Genomic DNA, 17,975 nt, shown 5'->3' with positions numbered 1-17,975 from the left:
ACCATTATGAGAAGGGAGCCACTGACTGAATGTGACCTGCTCCCAGGTCAGTAGCCCCTCAACACTCCCCTCTCTGGGAATTCATAGGATTTCACTACCCTGACCTGTAGGCAGAAGCTGTCTTCCACACACACACATCAGCCAGGAAGGATGATTACCACCTAACCCTGCTGTGTGCCTTGGGGCTGGGTTTTGCAACAGAAGGGAATGAAGACTGATGACCTCAAGACAGAAGATTGGGCCTCTTGCCCTCTGAAACTAAGGGTATGTATGGCCAGCCAAGCCAGGAGAGAAGGCATGCGTTTACATGGTTCCTGTCAGCTCCAGAACCCAGGCCCTCTTATAAGACCATAATCACTTAAATCACTCTATGGTTCCGGCTGGTGCTTTGCTTCTGGGCCTGAGTTATAGATAAAGGAGCTGGGAGGAAAAAAGCCCTGACTTCAGCTATCTTCCTGCTCGTGGGTGTGCACCAAAGAGGGCCAAGAGGGACCTGCCAGGTCTCAGCCACAATTTCCAGCTGTGCACTGTTCCTGGCTGATGGACAACTCAGTTCCTGCTACCACCCACCTACACAGTTCCAGGAACTGCCAGTCCTGCACCTTATCTGACCACATGCTGCCTCAGGACTGGGAGGGAATCCCAACAGGGGTGATGCAATTTCCATGGCTGCCTCTCAGTATGCAGAGTCTAGGCTCACAAGTTAAACTGCCAGAGGTTAAGCACTTCTGACTCCTCAGCACTGCAAGAGCTGTCAGTACCAGGAGACCTTCCTCGTAGCAAAGCTATTATCACCAGTACCCTCATTGTCCTCTCATGGTGGCCTCCATTCTCACTGTAGGAATAGCCACACGGCGAGCACCCTCCACCCGCTGCTGTTTGCACCTCATCTGCCTGAACTTCTACAGTCTCGCTCCTTACATGGCCAACAGAGGCAGGCTCTGTGACTTCTCCGTGATATGCTGTGTGCCCCAAATCATGAATCCCAGCGAGAGATTAAGAGTTCATTCTGCTCTTGCAGAGGGAGAGCCCACCTTTGATTGCCAGCACCCAGGTTGGGTGGCTCACAACCACCTGTACTCCAGCACCAAGGGATCTGATGCCCTCTTCTGGCCTCCTCAGGCACCTGCGCTCCCGTGGACACACCATACGTATAGATAATTAAAAATAAAATAAATCTTTTTTTCAAATCAATGATATTCTTCAAAGATCTGGACAAAACAATCCTAAAATTTCTTAAGAAACACAAAAGATGTCAAAAAAGCCAAAGCAATCTTGAATAAAATAATAAAGTTGGAGGCACTATAAGGCCTAATATCCAAAAAGATAACCTGGATAGCATGGTATTGATGTAAACATATCATGGCCAGTAGAGCAGAATGGGGACTACAAAATAGACCTAAGCATCTGGTGCCAACTGGCTCTCCTTCAGAGGCAAGTGCGCGTGTGCATGTGCGCATGCACGCACACACACGCACACACACACACACGCACACACACACACACGCACACACGCACATACACAAATATACACACATACACACACATACACACACATACACACACGAATACATACATACATGAACACACACATACACACATGAATACACACACACATGAACACACACAAATGAATATACACACATACATACATACACGAACACACACACACACACACGAATATGCACATACACACACACTCTTGAGCATTGGAGGAAAGGCAGTCTTATCAGTAAACGTTCCTGGAAGACCCACTACCCCATCCCTCAGCAGATGACCCAGTCTTGACACCTGTCTCTTACCCTATAGAAAAATCAACTAAAAATGGAGCAGTGACTTAGATACAAGACTAAACACATGAGGTCAAAATGCCTTGAAAATTAGCTCATTGAAGATAATGGGTGTAAACAGACCTGAAACTTGAAGACAGTGGGTGTAAACTCAGGTTGGGGTCACTTCCATATATGGGATCAGGCAATGGTAGGACCCACAAAGCAAAGGGACCACTTTTGTTGGCAGGACCACTTTTGTGTAGCAAGTCACACAATTGGCGGGGGCTTTGGGGGGAGAGCGAGAGCTAACTACAGGATGGAAGAAGGTATTTGCTAAGTACTGGTGGTAGCAGGGTTAATATCTGAAACATAAATAAAATAAGACATAAGAGGAACTTTAAAAAAATAACAAAAGATAGGCAGTCTGGTTAAAATGGACAAATTATCCGAATAGATATTTCTCAAAGGAAGAAATAAAAATGACCAGTAAATACATGAAAACCTGCTTTTAATATCGTTAAATGTTGGGGAAATACAAATTACAATTAGAAAGAGACTAAACAAGGTGTGTGCTGTAATCCCAGACTCTAGGAGGCTGAGGCAGAGGGACTACAGATTTGAGGTCTGCCTGGTGACTTTCAAGATTCATCTTTAACAAAACCAAAAGCCAAACCAGGGCCAGTGAGATGGCTCAGCAGGCAAAGGCGACTGCTGCCAATCCTGACAGCCTGGGTTCAATCCTTGAGACCTACATGGTGGACAGACACACACATGACTTAGGACCTCTACACCTATTCTGATGCCCCCCCCCCATGCCTGTGTGCACACTCAAATAATAAATGAAAAAAATTAAAACAAAAGTTAGCAACAGCAGAAGCGATGATGAGATACTATGTAAGCCTGGAGCAGTTATTATGTAAGAAGAAAACAGACAGAGGACCTGGAGACAGCAAAGCCTTATGTAGCATATAGTGAGGCTACTGTGATGAAGTATGGAGGTTCCCCAAGCACTAAACTATAACTACCAAATGACACAGCTATCCCGCTCCTGGGCCTAGGGCCACAGGAAATAAAACCCACACTGCAAAGAAATGCCTGCGCATTCTTTGTCCCGGCAGCAATGTTCGCACTAGCTAAGATATGGAATCAGCCCAAGTGGCCAGCAACAGATGACTGGGCGCAGGGAACGCACTGAATCACAATGAAGTGTTATTCAGCCATAAAGAAGAATGGAATCTCATCATTGCCAGACAGGAAAGGACAAGAACGACATGTGGAAGCTAACAAACTTAAGAACAACCTAGTGAGTGCTACAGATTGAGAAGGGTGGGGTGGGGGAGGGGGAGGAAGGGAAGTGAGACCTGATAAATGCATGCTACACATGGCTATGGAAATATCAGACTGGATCCCACTAGTTTGTACAATTAATGTATGCTGGTAACATTTTTCATTGGTTTGTTTTGTTTTTCCAGACAGGGTTTCTCAGTGTAGCCCTGGCTGTCCCGGATCTCGCTCTACAGACCAGGCTGGCCTTGAATTCAAGAGATCCCCCTGCCTCTGCCTCCTGAGTGCTGGGATTAAAGGTGTCCACTATCACTACCTGGTAATAGTGACTTTTTTATAAAATAAAATGATTCCCTGGCGTCAGTAGTTAGTGGTGGGGGCAGGATTTCATCTTATTTTGGAAGCTCACATTTTAAAGGAAAGAGCTAAATAGAAATTGGTCTAGAACTGGGGGGAACTGGGGCTTGACAGGGACATTCTTCGAGGAGGGAAGGTTATCCACTGAGTTCAATGCCCAGAAAGTTTGAGTCAGGTAAGGAACTAAGGAAAGGGATCCCTTAGTTGGGGGTGAGGTTGGGTCCCAGCAGCAGCCAAAGCCATGGTAGATGTGCAGGTGGGTTCTCCACGGAGTGCTTTGGGTCTCCAATGATATCCAACCCCTTAGCTGCTGGCATTTGGTCGTGATTGTACAGGTATTAAGGGATGACATTAAGTTGAGCTTAAACCTGCAGAAGAGGCAGAGAAAGCAGCACCCAGGCTCATGGCTGAGCTAGATAGCAGTAGTCCACAGTGTTATGATGTCCCAGAGGTTCCTCAAGAACGCTTTGGAAGTCAACCTAGGAGAAGCCTGGGTGCTTCTCCTTTCTGCAGTCACAGAAGAATTAGTTCCTAATGAAAAACCGTCACTTTCCATTTAAAAGTCAGAGGAGCCAGACTTTCAGGGGTCAGACTGAAAGGGGACACTTTGCTGTGTCCTTGTTTCTGCCCCAAGGACCCACTGCTGTCTCTATTAGTCTAGTGATGGCTGTGCCCATCATCCCTCAGTCAGACTTCCTGATTTCAGAGCTGGGATCTGAGATGCCTGCTGCGAGTGCTTTGGGGTGTTATGTTAGTCCTTTTCTCATAGGTGTGCCCAAAACAAACAACAAACAAAAGCAGTATGGGGGAGGAGGGTTCTGAGTTCAAGGGCATAGTCCACTATGGCAGGGGTGGGGGAGGGGCATACTGGCAAGAGCCCGAGGCAGCTGTTCATGATTTTTCTACATTAGGAAGCAGACAGATGATTGCTAAGTGCATGGCTTGCTTTCTCCTTTTTATTCAGTCTGGGACCCCAGTCCACTGGTTGTTGCCACTGATACTTAAGTTAGGTCTCCCATCCTCAGTTTTCCCGAGCCAGAGACTACCATACAGATATACTATGTTCTTTGGGTGATTCTTGACCTTGTCAAGTTGACAATCAATAGTAACCATCTGATCTGGGGATACCTTCAGTATAACATGCACCAAGTTATTGACTGATGACGCTAAGGCGAGTCCTCTATTTCAATGTCCAAAGAAGCAAGTACCAAGTGGAGTAGTGTGCTGTTGCCCCTTAGAAACCACAAGGTGTCTAAAGTCCTCATGATGGTGGCACTGTCCACGAGAAGCCATAGGCTGCTGATAGGACATTCATTCTAAATACCAAAGAAGGAAAGCCAAATCTAAGTGAGGCTACTGAAAGTCAAACACACAATAGCAAAGGTGAGAAGAACAGACTTAGGAAGCGGGTTTAGCTAGGACCACAGCGGGTACGGACAGGGAGTCCACCAGGCAATGTGGACTGAGACAGCAGACTGACCAAGGGGGCTCCTCACTCACCAGGTGTCTACATGGAGCCACAGAGGTGTGAATTTTACACACCGAGGACGATCTGCACACTGCAAACGTGCACAGCAGCTGCCTGGCCGCAAGAGCATGAGTGACGGATGTGGATGGGGGCCTGGCTGCTGTTCTGAGAGCTCTGTCCACTCAACACAGTGTCCTGATAAAGAAGCCATAAAATGGGACCAGCCCTGTCTCATTCATCTGGGCTTCTCACTCCTTCCGCACTCCCCGAGTTTTCCTGCATTTTTTGAGAGCCTTTGCTGGGAAGATTGCTCAGAGCCTGGGTGCAATTACCACAAAACAGCCTCCCACTTAAGAAAAAAAATTTAAAGAAAATGAAAGCTGGACTCTAGACCACGCAGGAGATGATAGCTAACTGGTTCTGAACCCAAAACTGTAATTAGAGTAATTCTTCTGTCATTGTTAATCATTCGGATTTACGTCCTGAAATGAAACCAAATCAGGACTATAATAACGACTTCTGTGTCTGCCCCCTCCTTCTCTTTTGCCTAAAAACTGGCAGGCACACTAAAGTCAAATTAAACATCTGTTTGGAAAAGAAGCTGGCGTCCCGATGACAGCTGCCGTGGACTTACCCATGCTCCACAGCTGTCAAACTCTAAATTAACAATGATTTTCATTTATGAATAGCACAGAACTAAGGCATAAAGGAGCACTTGCCCTCAGACTTCTTGGCTGTTGGGAAATGCCCACAGAAAAGTCGAGGCAAAGTCAGCGCACACTAATTAATCAGAGAGAGGAGTCTCATTTCTTCACCGGCATCAAATCAGGCATTTCCCCCACGGCAAGCGGGCTGGAGGGAGGCAGAAAATTCAGAAACAGGGTTTTTATTATTATTATTATTGATAGCTGACAGTTACTGGTGAATGTTTGCTGGAGGGTGAATGTTGGGGTTCGGTCTGTTGCTATGCATTCAAATACTAAATTCTTTATCCCATGGTCTGGTTATCCAAAGACACCAGCGTTTGTTGTGTAAACCTTGCCCCACAATGATCTCTGATTGGCTAATAAAAGCTGCTGACACCCTGCAGCTGGGCAGAAGAGAGGTCGGCTGGGCAAAGAGTCCAGAGCCTGGGGTCTCAGGTAGGGACTATGAGACAGCAAGGAGAGGAGGGGGAAGGAAGTGACCCTGGGTCATATGGATGCTGAGTGTGTAACCATGAAGGCTAATGAAGCAGGAGCAGCTCAAACAAAACTTAGGGTGTGAAATATATTGGGGTTCAAGGCATGAGAGCAGACAAAATAGCCTACAGGGTTGGATCTGCCCAGCTCCAGGATTTTAAGGCTTATTATGATTCTGAAGGTCTCTGCCTTTTATTTGGGTAATATCTAGTTATTAAAAAAAAAAACTGCTGCCATGTTAATTTCCAGCATTAGTTATTAACCGCAGAATAATTCACACTACAGAGGAAGGAAGGTGGTTTTCTGAAGACCTCACCTTGTCTTATTAAACATCAGTGGTGTCCAGTGGGCATCGGTCTTTGGTCTACGTCTGAATGTGTGCTTGTTACACTGTGGTCACAGATGGGAGTGAAGATCTCGAGAGAGAATGTGCCAGGCTGTTTTCACGCTTACTCCACCACCATGGAAGACAAGGTAGTCACCCGCTTGCCAATGACAGTTCACTAACAACAGCACACACAGGAGGATGGCAGGCCTGGAAGATCCCCTCCCACGGGGATGTGTAGCCACCATGGTTTGTGCATGTACACCATGTGATGCTTGGAACATGTCCCAGTGCTGAGTGGTGCATGGTTACAGGGATACAACCAACTGGTCCTTCCTTGACTTTAGGAGACACGGTTGTCTTTCCTGGGGCTAGGCTGTGCTTAGGTGTGGGAAAACAGGCCGATTGTGTATATGTGTACTTCTGACCCCACCTGACACCTGGCTGCTCTGATAATCTCAGGTCAAAATGTCTGCAGGAATAAATCCATGTGGTATATGAACACCATAGAATGTGCTTCAGGTATACATAAAGGAAGAGTTGAACCAGCAAATGTCCCACCACCACAGACTCAACCAATCATGCATCAAGAACATGTAATGGCAGTTACATCTCTCCTGAGTGTGCACAGACACTTTCTGTTGCCATTACTCCTAAACGAGGCAGAGTTAAGTTAACGCAGAATTTATACCGTTCTAAATAGTGTGTGACCTAGAGAGGATTTCAGTGTGTAGGTTAAATGTAAGCAGTGCAGTACTGTATACAGGAGTTGTGAGTGCCCTTATACTACGGTGCCTACCAAGGGTCCTGGAATCAATGTCGCGGGAAGGCTGAAGAACAGCCATGCCTGTGCTGACATACACAGCATCACAGATGAACCCCTAGAACATTACTCTAGGCCAGCAATTCTCAACCTGTGGGTTGTGACCCCTTTGCTGGTCAAACAACCCTTTCATAGAGGTCACCTAAGACTATTAAAAAACACAGCTATTACTACTCATAACAGTAGCAAAATTATAGTTATGAGGTAGCAATGGAAGTAATTTTATGGTTGGGGAGTCACTACAACATGGGGAACTGTATTGAAGGGTTACAGCATTAGAAAGGTTGAGAATCACTGCACTAAGAGAAAAAAGCCAGACAGAACAGGCCATGCACTGGGGCATTCCACTTATGTAAAAGATTAAGAAATCACCCACGGAGACAGGGTTCAGACAGACAGCTGCCCTAGGTTTGGGGAAGAGAAGAATGGGGAGAATCTGCTCCATGGGAAAAGGATTCTACTTTGGAATGATGGAAATATTTCAGAATAGATAAAATTCCCAATGATTTCAACATTGAACATGTACTGAATCTTACTGAATTAGTAACTTTAAAACAGTTACTTTAAATCAGTGTGTGTGTGTGTGTGTGTGTGTGTGTGTGTGTGTGTGTGTGCAAGTTTATGCAGTTGTATATTACCTGTGTGTGTGCATGTGCCTGGAGGCCAGGGAAGGAGTCAGGTGTCCTGCTCTATTAATCTCTTTGAGACAAGGTCTCTCACTGAAATTGGAGCTAGGCTGGCAGCCAGCAAACCCAGGCTGTCCCTTTGTCTTAGTCCCCTGCACACTGAGGTTACAAACACGCCAAGGTCATCCCTGGCTTTTTAACATGTGTGCTGGGATCCGAACTCAGGTCCTCATGCTTGTGCAGCAAACGCTTACCCACCAAGTCATTTCTCCAGCCCTAAAATAGTTACTTTTATATTATGTTAATCTAACTTAACCAACAGGGAAGCTCACGGCATCAAAACATCCTTGATGGATCCCACCTGACCAGGACCCTAGTATATAACGGCAACTATTCTCCATCGGAGGAAGAGGACTGAATCCATCCCTCTGCTTTAGATCTGGGTCCTTGTGCACACATGGGATGGGTTCTTGGCTCTTCTGCTGGCTGTCCGGCCGCAGTGACCGGCAGGGCCTGTGTGATGTTGGCTCTGTGTGGGATTCCAGCTTCCATTTCCCACCTGGGTTTCAGTTTGCGGCAGTGCTTGGCACGCTGTCTTCTGCGGCCGGCATTTCCTGTTCTGTGTTTGCCAGCTTCCTCCCACGAGGGCTGGATGCTGCACCTGGGTTCCCAGCTGCCGAATGAAACTAAGCTGTCAGTGGACAGTCCCCCTGGGAGCCGTGCCACACCTCGCCTTCCAGGAACTTCTAGCATCTGGATTCCACCTGTTGGATGGTTAGCCTGGCGAATCCAGATCCTTCTCAACCAAGTATATCAGCATGGCGTTGCTGTTCCCGACCGCTCTTCCAACAAGCTGGCACAGTAGCCAGAGCTGGCTCTCCCCATCTCTGTGGTTAACTCTTCACTCGCTCCTCATGCGTTGTAGTGAAGTCATAGCCTGCAAGTGAAGCTCTCTTGCCTTATGACAAACAAGCCTGTGGTTCTTCTCACGACCTAATGTCAGAGGAAGTGTGGGGTAAGTTTTACTTCAGCCACATCGATCCCCCGCAAGCTCAGTGTTCTATCCAGACCACAGATTGCCACCACACGAGGAGATTCTAGGCTATTTTCTCTCAGATAGAGAGAGTTAGTGGGTAAGGCGAGCCCTATGAAGTTGCAAAGTACTGAATGCTAGCTAAGTCCTCTTTAATGCTTGGCCTTCTCCCACCAACAAGCCTGTCTCTTGCTAGGTCCCCCCGCCCCACCCCATTTTCTGAAGGGAATTTAGGAAACAGCATCTTCCCTCACAAGCAATCCCTCACCTCTTGCTTCAGAAAGGACTCTGCTTCACTCTTACAGAACAAGAGACAGGGGTTAAGAAAGCCACCTCAGTCAGTGTCCCTTAGTGGCTAACAAGGGGTTCAGTGGTAGTGGGTTTAAGTCCTGGCCACATGACTTGGCTGCTTCATTATCCAGAATGCAGACTCTGAGCCTCCATGTAGTGAAGTCAGGTGCTCAGGAGTGGGAGGGATGACTCAGCAGTTAGAGCACTGGCTGCTCAGGGGGACCCAAGTTCTAGTCTCTTCACTCACATGGAGCTCACAGCTGCCTAAGCACCAGGGTGCCCAACCCTCTTCTCTTCTGGTCTGTATGAGCACCTGTACTCTTGTGCGTGTGCACAAGCACCCACACCGTCTCTCTGTCTCTGTCTGTATCTCTCTCTCTCTCTCTCTCTCTCTCTCTCTCTCTCTCTCTCTTTCTGGGGAAGAGTGAGAGAAAACAAATTTATTTGTAGATGCTGGGAAGGCCAAGACGAAGGAGCTGGCAGATTCACTGTCCAGCAAGCATTTTCTTCCTGATGCAGATGGCTGACTTTTTCTAATCTTGCAGGGTATTAAGTACGGAGAGGAGGGAAGCTCTCTTGTCTCCTCTACAAGGACACTGGTCCCACTCACCTATGGTTCCAACCTTAAGTTCCAGTCACTCCTTAGTCTCTCTCCTATTCTCACACAGGATCGGGTTTCAACAGGTTTGAAAGGGCATCGAGGAGAAATGCACAAACAAGACTGAAGAAATCACTTTTACATATTCCTTCATATTTTCTTGACCTTTCTCTGACTGCCATCATCTGACTGCCATCATCTGACTGCAACCACCTGACTGCCACCACCTGACTGCCATCATCTGACTGCAACCATCTGACTGCCACCATCTGACTACAACCATTATTACAGCAACCATGCATGTCTCACTGGGATTGCATGGTGCACACCTTGCCTATCTGTGCTGTCTCTTGATTTTGTCCCTTTGTAGAAGAAACGGACTGGTGTCTGTCTAATGCACATGTCATCATGTCTGTCCAGTGCTCACAGAGGCCAGAAGGGGGCAATGGATCTCCTGGATCTGGAGTTACAGATGGTTGTGAACCATCATATGGGTATGTCTTCTGCAAGAGTAGTCAGTGTTCCTAACCACTGCACATCTCTCCAGCCCAATGCAACTTTTTATTCCACTGATGGATTATGAAAGCCGCCCTAAAAATAAAAACTATGACTGTGTGTGTGTGTGTGTGTGTGTGTGTGTGTGTGTGTGTGTGAGAGAGAGAGAGAGAGAGAGATTTGTGTGTGTAAGAGAGAGAGATATGTGTATGGGTCTGTGTGTGTGTGTGTGTGTGTGAGAGAGAGAGAGAGAGAGAGAGAGAGAGAGAGAGAGAGAACACAAAGGGTTGGTTTTGGCTCAAGGGTTGCGGCTTATCTTTTACTTTAAAGTCACAAAGAAAAACAATATTGATACCTGTCTCTGTCAACCTCCTAGTCCTGTGTGAACAGTGGCACTGTCTAGAAATGAGGCTTTAAAGATGGATGGAGTAGGCCTCGGAGGTAGCTCAGTGGTAGAGCACTTGCTTAGTTTGTGCCAGGCTGAGTTCCACCCCTAGTACGGAAAGGTGGCTGAAGCGTGTTGTGAGGGAATTTTAGCTTCTTTCTTTGGGCACGGAACACTGAATGAGCACTTAGAGCTTATTGCAGCTGCAGCCTGGACCAGGCTATTTCACTCATAGAAAATGAATGACTCCTTTCCAGGGATCCTGAACGCAGCTGTCGCCTCTCACTTCCGTAGCACCTGGGCAGAGCTTCCAGGATCCCACTCTGAATTGTATGGAAAAGGCCACATGCACCTTAGAGACCAAATATATTTCAGAGTTGAGAATATTTTGGGGTTCCAGAAACATAATACAGTGTATATTCTGTATCCACAGGGTCTGGGCTATATCTCATGATCAAAATCTTTTATTCACACTAAAGACAACAGTGATCTTAGTCCAGAGAAGGTTTGGGCTTCAAACAAGTTAAAAAAAAAAGTCTTTTGAATTTTAGTCTTTGGGATCTCAGGACTGCAGATGAAGGACTGTGCACCTGGCGTATATTATTTATAGATTGCTTCTAGGTCAAAAACACCTCCCATGTACCCAGTGACTGCATGCAGGAAGCACTCAATAAATGTTACCAGAGTAATAAGCAGAGGAGAAAGGCTGTAGGGCAGGGTTCATGGAGGGTTAGGCAGAGGCTGATGGGACATCCTGCTGAAGGGGATGGGGAGACTTACATGGCAGGATCAAGATTTTGAACTGTGTCTGAGGGTGACGGGGAGCTGTATTGGGTTTGTTAAATAGGTCTTACATCAAGGTGAAGGAGGACTGGAGGGGAAGGAGCTTATGTGGCCATGCCAGAGGTTCCTGTGACGATAAGACACGAAGAAGTGTCTGTGGATAAGGGAATGGCTGTGAAGCAATCGACATGGAGATTTTCCAACCGGGGACATCAGTCTGACAGGGCAGCATGCATGGTCCTCACCCATCAGGGCTCTGCAATACAACTGGCAGCTTCCCTCCCTCCCTCCCTCCCTCCCTCTTTCCTTCCCTCCCTCCCTTCCTTCCTTCCCTTGCCTTCCTTCCCATTCAAAGGCTCCCTCTGACGTGTCTTATTAAAAGATAAGGAAAGAAGGAATATGTTTGGTAGGAGCTTGGTATGGTGTGGGGGAGGAGGGCACCTCTGCAGGCCCATGCTGAGGCATCCCTTCCCCCTGAGGGAGCAGCCACACATTGGTATAATATAAAATAGAGTTTATTAGGCCATGGGGAGGGAAGTTGAGGGGATAGCAGAGACAGAGACAGAGAAAGAGAGAAAGAGAGAAAGGGGGAGAGAGAGAGAGAGAGAGAGAAAGAGAGAGATAGAGAGGAAGGAAGCGAGGAGTAGAGGCCCGCCATAAGCAGATGGAGGGGGGAGATGAATGGGGAGAGGGGGAAGAGGGCAAGGTAAGAAGAGAGCAAGAACAGGAGAGCGAGGGGGTGAGCAGCCCCTTTTATTGTGAGTCAGGCACATCTGGCTGTTGCCAGGTAACTGTGGGGCGGAGGCTAGACTAAATGCCAACTTTCTGTCTCTGTCTCTGTCTCTGTCTCTGTCTCTGTCTCTGTCTCTGTCTCTGTCTGTCTCTCCCTCCTTCCCCTCCTCCCCCTGTCCTTCTTCCCTCCTCAACAGTGTCTCCTGTAATTCAAGCTGGCCTAGAACTCATTCTGTAGCTGAGAATGACCTGGAACTCCACCCTCCACCTCACAAGTACTGGGGTATAGACAGGAGCCCCCCAGCTGTTTTATCCAGGGATGGGGGTGGAGTCAGGGCCTCCTGTGTGCTAGGCAAGCACCTTCCAACCAAGCCACACCCCCAATGGAATCCTTCAGTGTTATTACTGCATTTCCTTTTTTTTGTCTGTCCAGACCTCTGTGGCTAGATCTTCAACATCCTTGTTAGCTTTAATAAAACCTCCCACTGCCCAGCCTCGCTGGTTAATAACCTCTAATTGTTCCCCCGATGCTCTTGAATCAAGTGCAGTCTCTTCACGCTGACATTGGATGACATCTCTGATTTGGTAATGGATGTGGGCCCCCAGAGACCTCCTGATCAGCACCCGGCTGTTAACTGCCTCTCAGAGCTGCACTCACCTCCAGGTTCCCATCAAGGCTGCGTACTCCTTTCACCTGGAGTAACCTCTTCCTGTCCATCCACCTACCCCAAGCTCGCCACTGCCATCAAGATCTAAACGCTGACGATTTTCAGAAGCTCTCCTTACTCCTCACTCAACTTCTCTTTAAATTCTAACCACGCTTAATTTGTCCCTGATTTTATCTTGGGGATGCTAATTTTCGCATACATATTTTTATCTATACCTTAACTAGACTAGATGCCTTTTGAAAATTAGGAGCATTATGGATACTATGAGCGGAGGTCTTCTCGGTTCTGGAAAATAGCTTGGGTATCTGGCATGTGTCCTGGATGATTGGCCTTGCAAATGCTACCTTCACCAAGAAAAGCAAGGAGACTGGCCCAGCTCGACAAAGGTCTTCCTAAACTTTATTCACGACACCAACTTTAAACTTTTCCTTTTAGCCAAACAAAATGCTTTGAAATGAAACACAGCTTCTTCCCATTAAAATCAAAACATAGAAAGAAACAGAATGTGTAGGCGTTCAATATTGGAGTTTTCAGATGTAAACTATCACACTCAATCTCCAAAGAATGAAAGCTACTGAGAGAATGCAGCGTGGTCCAGTTTGAAAACTCAGGGCGGTAAGGTGAGCACAAGGAGTGATCAGACGGAATAACCAGGTAAGAGACCCTGTTCACAAAAGCAACAAAATTCATGGGAAAAGCCTTCTTAGAATGCACAACTTAGATGAAGAAAGTTCACAAGACTATGAAAAGATTGAAGACCTGGAGAAGAAGTAGGGAGATGTTCTGGTTTTGACCGGAAAACAATAGCAGGGATGACGGCTCTCCCCACATTGAACTGTTAACTCAGTGTAGCATCATTGAACATCCTAACAGTGGGTATTAATGAACGGAGCCCACTTATTTTACCATTCACCTGGAATTAGAGTCTACTTGAATAGCCATGAACATTTTGAACACTTAGATTAAGGAGCAATGACTTGTCACCAAAACAAAATTATGCTAAAAAAAAAAAAGCGGAAATGGTGCAGGATTCATGAAGGGAGGAAGAGATTAAACAGGCAGCTGGGCTGACTGGAGCTGAACTCACGGTTTACTTTTCCTGAAGTAGCAATCCATGCCATTGGGAAAATACACTCGTCAACAAACGGATCCCGGGGTGGCTAACTCCATTTTATGAAAATGGCTGCTTTCTGATGATGCCCAGCTGTGCTGCTGTCTCTGGGCTGCTCCTCCAGAGAGCTACCCAGTCTTCCGCCCCTGGGCCTCACTTGGATAGATACTCTGTGGGATGACTTACAAGGGCTCTCAGGCCATCATGTGTGTGGTGAGGCCAAAGTGGGAACCCAGAGGGAAACAGAAGGCGATAAGGCTGGGGTCTCCGTGGAGTTACCTCAGGCTAGTTGCTCCTCCTAACAAAGGCCTCAGCTCTGTCAGGGGTGAACATCATCTCCTCCCCTAACTCCTTGTGTGCCTTCAGAGCTGGATAGTGGACCCCTACCCCCACCTATTGTCATTTTTCCCCACATAGATATTTCATGCAACTGTCCTCTGGCACCTCATTTTGAGCCGGGCAGGCTATGCATTTCCCGTTGTGGCTCACTGATACCATGTCAAAAACAAAGTCAAAGTCTAGGAAGATAAAAGGTTGAAGCCTGTTCTAAAATCTGTAAGAATATAAATATAAAACATATTTATAAACTTGGGAATAGAAACATTATTTTCTGATTAAGACGTAACATTTAAATTCCTATGGTAAATCACAGATGCATTTTAAAAAACAAAATGTCAACTTTCTTTTCATTTGAATATATGTGGAGAGAGAGAGAGAGAGAGAGAGAGAGAGAATATAATCACATGTGTGGGGGTCACAAGTATATATGCGTGTGTGTGTGTGTGTGTGTGTGTGTGTGTGTGTGTGTGAAGCCAGAGTTGACATCTGGTGTCTTATGTGCTCTCTTTTAACCTTATATACGAGGCCAAGTCTCTTAATGAACTTGCCTGTTCAATTGATCTCACTACCCAGCTTGCTTCAGGGAGCCTCTGTCTTTACCCCCAGGGTGCTGGAATTATTGGAGAGCTATCATGCCTAGGAAGCCTTTATGCAGGCACTAGAGATGCAAATTCAGGTCCTCACAATTGCACAATAAGCACTGTAATTCCTAAGTCATCTCCCTATCCCTGAATTTCAAATTCAAATTCAAATGGTAAATTTGAATGAGAAAACACCAATGAACAAAGTTAAAAGTAGAGCAGAGATAAATGTTTGAAACTTTTAATAAAGTAATATTGCCTAGTTTACATAAAGATCAACTTTAAATATAAATTATAAATATATTATTTAAATATAAAATAATAATTTTGAAATGTCTGTATCTTTACATATGAATATTAAGATGTATTTTGTTTATGTAGTCATTCATTCATTCATCCATCCATTTTTCCCTTTACTTATTTGTGTTTTTCAGACAGGTTCTCATGTAGCCCAAGCTGGATTTTACTAAATAACCATGGAGAACCTTGGACCCTCTGATCCTTCTGCTGTTAGCTCCCAAATGCTAGGATTACAGGAATGTGCCTGGGTCTCTGGCTTTAGGAAAGTATTTTAAAGCATACCTATGACTTAAAATAAGAAAGTAAGTATATAGAATTGCTTTTAAAAGATACATTGTTAGAAAAACAAACAAGCCCAGAACCGGGCCCTTCCCAGGGGAACCGCATTAGAACAGATACCACAATAGCATACAACCGTAGCAAGAAAATTAACCTGTGACATTACTGTAATTCTCTCACAGAAGGCTCTTAAAACTTGGTAATGTCAGAGACTCTTAAGCAGGTAAGGACATAGGCTCTTTTACCCACAGGTAGCCAGCATGCCTGTCATTGACTTTTAAGGACAATGGGGGTGTCTGAGGAAACCATTCATCTGCACTACACATCATCCTTGGCTTTATCATCTACCGTGGATGGAAGTTTGAATATTTGCTCAAAAGACATGTACTCAGATGTCTGTTATGGACCATTACTTGTAACAGGAAGAGACCTTAGCTGAATCTAAACAGGAACCTCTTAGAGAGTAATTAGCATATTTATACCACAGTTTATGTACAGTAGCTTAAGAATCAGGTACCACTGTGCATCTATATTCTAATATGGACAAACATCTAATAAGCTCTCCCGAGTGAACACCCATTCAAGGTCAGGCCTTTGAGTACTCCGTGTGTCTTCCCAATACAAATGAACACAGAAAGGTTTTAAGCAAACCCCCAGAATTGATATCTATTGCTGCCTTCATGGAGGAATGCTGGGATTGTTGTGGGAAGTGCTTGGGATTTTTCACTTTTTCTGTATTCTAATATATATATATGTATATATTATAAGATATATATATCTTAGAGTGTGTCTGTGTTTACATCTTCCCTATAGAATTATAATATTTATTTATTTATTTTTAAGCAGCTCAGATACAATTCCTTCAGTAGAAAGGAAGAGCAAAGCCTCCCAGAGCTGCCTCGCTCCAGGGAGCCTGCCTCCTCCCATGTGAGTTTGCTGTGAAGATCAATTAGCCAGAGCCTGCCAAGGAGCTGGATGTGCAGCTGAGCTCCTGGCACACAGGAAACATTGGCTGGTTGTTTTCTCTCCCCCATGTGACCTGTGAGATGGTACAGGGCTGGAAGGCTCCGATACCTGGATATCCCGAAAGGGTGACTCATGAAGCACTCAGCTCCATGTGTTGCAGGAGTGAATGAATAAGCCACATATATGTTCGTGGTTAAGCCAGAAGAACATACATTCACATATGCTGACTGTCAGTGTGTAAACAAGGGATGCCTTTCTGGATTTCCACCGGAAGATCAAATAGCTCTGCTTTGTGAAAACAAGAAAGCAAAGCAAACCAAGGAGCAAGTCAGACAAATGAGGGCTTGGAGAGCAGAGACCTGCAACGGGGGCTGCTGTTTGCAGCTATGGTCATTAGAGCTCTGGTCTCTATGGCTTGACCAGGCTAAGATGGATTAGGGGTCTGGGTACTAGACTATGAATCTTGGAGCCCAGCCTTCAGGCTGAGAGACGAGATGGACACAAAGATACTTGTCTTATGTGACAAGAATCATGGGACTGTGACACCTCACCTCAAGCCCAGCACTCCAGGACTTACTCAGTGACTGCCTGGCCTGGCCTCTACTCCCCTATCACCTCCCCTATTCTCAATTTAGGACCAACTAGAAAAGCCCAAAGTACCCTTCACCTCAACCACACTGGACACTTCACTTCCAGTAAGACTGCCACCAGCTTCCTCATGGCAATAAACTTTGCAGCAGAGTGGACCTGAAACACACACACACACACACACACACACACACACACACACACACACACACTCCTAAGATTTTTTTCCATTCTCCTCCTGCCTTCCAAGTTCTGCTTAAAGCCAGTGCTGGCAACTGACTCCCCTGCTGTGCAGACGGCACTGTCTCTGTTCTCAGCGCTCTTCAGTTATGTCCTCCAGTCCCACACTTCAGCTAGCACGTACTTAGTATGGTGACTTATAGACAATATTTCATTTTTTAAAAAATCCTACAGCTTAAGTCTTTACGCCATCAACGTAAGTGGGTGCTAAGTGGCAAGCTTGTCAGGGAATGGGAAGAAAGATTGGCCAAGGGAGGCCAGACATTTGAGGCTGAATTTAACAATGGACAGGTATTTCCAGAAACCTCTGTGGGGTTTTTCCCACTGGCCAGTTACAGCCAAAGTCGTGAGAGGCCCTGTTTGCAGCAGCTCTTGGAGTGGCCTAGATCAATCATGGCGTGGACCTGCAGTTAGCAAATGAAGTAAATGTACAAAAAAGGCTCTGGGCATTTGGGACAGACCCAGAGCTGGGAAGGTCAAAGCCTATGAAAAAACCCTGCTCATAAAAAAGACAGGCTTTCTCATTGCATGTGGTCCAGGATGGCCTGGGTCTCTCCAAGTAGCTGAAGCTGACCTAGAACTTCTGATTTTCCTGGCTCTGCTTTCTAAGTGCTGGGATTACAAGCATGTGCTACCATACTGAGCCAAAAAGCAAGAATGCCTTGGATGCTTGGACTGGAGCCCTGTTACTCTCTCCACCATTTTTCTGTTGGAAATCCTAAAATGCTCGCCAATCAAAATTGGCCTTTA

General features: G+C 46.0%; 1 protein-coding gene across 1 annotated transcript in view; it reads right to left on the bottom strand.

Annotated features, from left to right (window-relative positions):
- The window catches only part of Spon1 (spondin 1), a 299,164-nt gene that overhangs the window by 201,251 nt on the left and 79,938 nt on the right, over positions 1-17,975 (bottom strand). The window lies entirely within an intron of this gene.

Source organism: Rattus norvegicus, chromosome 1 (genome assembly GCF_036323735.1).
Source record: "Rattus norvegicus strain BN/NHsdMcwi chromosome 1, GRCr8, whole genome shotgun sequence".
Classification (NCBI taxonomy): domain Eukaryota; kingdom Metazoa; phylum Chordata; class Mammalia; order Rodentia; family Muridae; genus Rattus; species Rattus norvegicus.
This window is presented reverse-complemented; position numbering and strand designations above follow the sequence as displayed.